Source organism: Otolemur garnettii, unplaced genomic scaffold, assembly GCF_000181295.1.
Source record: "Otolemur garnettii isolate 467f Iridium unplaced genomic scaffold, OtoGar3 scaffold00011, whole genome shotgun sequence".
NCBI lineage: Eukaryota > Metazoa > Chordata > Mammalia > Primates > Galagidae > Otolemur > Otolemur garnettii.
The window spans coordinates 4870211-4872683 of NW_003852406.1; positions in this window are offsets into that span (position 1 = coordinate 4870211).

The following is a 2473-nucleotide window of genomic DNA, read 5'->3' on the forward strand; positions in this document are numbered from 1 at the left end:
CCTCCAGTTCTTGGGCTTAGGTGATTCTCTTGCCTCAGCCTCCCAAGTAGCTGGGACAATGGGTGCCTGCCACAATGCCCAGCTATATATATCCTATTATTTTAAATATATTTTAGGCCAGGTGTGGTGGCTCATGCCTATAATCCTAGTGCTCTGGGAGGCCAAAGTGGATGGATTGCTTGAGCTCAGTTTGAGACCAGCTTGAGCAAGGGGAGACCTCGTCTCTACTAAAAGTAGAAAAATTAGCCAGGTGTTCTGGCAGGCACCTCTAGCCCTAGCTACTCAGGAGGCTGAGGCCAGAGGATTGCATTAGTCCAAGAATTTGAGATTGCTGTTGAACTAGGCAGATGCAACATGGTACTCTAGCTTGGGTGACAGAGTGAGATTGTCTCAAAAAAAAAATCTATATCTACTATCCACCTATTAAGACAAATTATTACATAGGCTGAAAGTTTAAAACGTTTGAGTATAAAGAAGACCCCATTTTTTATATATATGTATAAATAAGAACTTGGAAACCTTAGCTTTCACAGGTAAAGAGCTAAGGGTGAGACAGAATTTAAATTCTACTCAAAAGAAGAAAAGCTGAAGAAAGCTCACTGACAATCACAGAGTTCCCGTTCTCTCCCAAGGAGCAGAGAGGAGGCAGACCAAGCACTCTGGGTCCCTAGGAGACCAACTCTGTGAGTCTAGAGGAAAGGTCACCCTCCTGCTGCTGGTCCTCTAGGGCTGGGGGGAGGGGGCAGTCGTCCCACCACCTCACCGCAGGGGAGCCCTGAAGCAGCAGGCTGGGGTGCACCCCCCCCCAAAAGGAGGAGCCAGGGCCACAGTAAGGCCTGCTGTGGGAGAGATTTTTCTCCTCTCCAGCTCCAGCAGCAGTCTGTGTTGGGAGAGCAGGGCAGCTTCTGAGTGTCCCTTGTCAGGGAGGAGAGATGCCCTGCATTTCCCCGGCTGTGGCCCGGCCTGTGCCAGGTCACTCAGCCACACATTTAGCTTCTAGAGCCCTCACCCTCAATCATGATGCCACTTGCTGGCTTTTGGCCACTTCTTTCCCCTACCCATCCCTGCCTCCCATCTCCCTGCTCCTGGGGCAGGCCCTGGGCCTCAGCAGACAAGCCTTGTAGCTGCAGCCTCCTAGGACAACTGCCAGCCTCGAGGGCTGCCCACAGCTACTGGGAAGCAGCTTTAAAAATATGAACAGCCCCCATGAGGACAGTACTGATTAGAGCTGTCAAACCACAGCAAACCCAATGTCTCTCTCCTGACAACTGATTCTGAGAAACAGTGTCCCTCCTGGAATCACTGGTCTGTCACCAGCAGAGGAAACTTCAGTTTCTTTCTTTTTAAAAACATTTGCCTTTTTTTAAACTCCTAAATGTTCTCCAGAAAGAAACGCTAATTCTAAAGGTACACACAGGATACAGGAATCCTGTGGGTGGGTGATGGCCCTGGCGCCCCTTGATCTGACCCTGTCTGACTTTTTCACTTCTTGTTTTTTAGACAAACTGGACCTCTAGTTTGTTTATTTTACATAAGTCTGTGTAGACAGGAACAAATTGGGCCTTTTCTGACTGTGCAATTGGTGAATACATATTTTTTAAATCAAATTTACTCTTCCTTTAGCTGCTTGATTTTCTGGGTGACAAAAACATATAATTATAATCATGCTGAAATACATTTGTTTCTAGAAAGCTTCAAAGTCTCTTTTTGGGAATGAAATAAGCATTATCTTTTTATGCATTCTTTTGCTTCCTGTTACAACATTCATTCAAGATGGTCTACCTTGGGAGCACAGATTACAGGGCGATTCCTATTTGGGTTCAAATACAGGGAAGAAGCACAAACAGATGTATCTGTACTTTTGATAAAACCCGGTGCTGCTCTGCCAGATCGCTTAGGTCTTTATCCTCTCTCGTTGCTTTAACAAATTTCACGCAAATACTACCTAGCCCTCTAAATGTGTGATGAGGAAATGTGGTTTTCCATGTTGTGAGGCTACACGTGTTCTTACACTACCATGACATTGATATTTTCTTGTTCTCTCCAAGCACCCGCACCCCTGATATCTTTCTCTGCCTACTCTGAAGAAAAGTTCCTCTTGGTTCTCCTGACCACTTTCTACAGATACCAAGAAGGACCTGGGTACTTTCCTTTCTCTCTTTAGTTTTTCTCTCCCAGGAAGATGTGATTTCACACGTGATATCCATGAGTTCAAATCTCTCACCCTTGCTGTAGAATTCAGCCAAACAAAAATACTGATGAAGCACCTGGTCCCAGTGGAAATGTATCAGTTAGGAATACAATTGGCTGCAAGTAATGGGGGATGGGGAAGGTGTTGCAAGGAATCAAACTATGAGAGCCTTTTTAAAAAAGATTACTTTTTTTGGGCGGCTCCTGTGGCTCAAAAGGGTAGGGCGCTGGCCCCATATGCCGGAGGTGGCAGGTTCAAACCCAGCCCCGGCCAAAAAAAAAA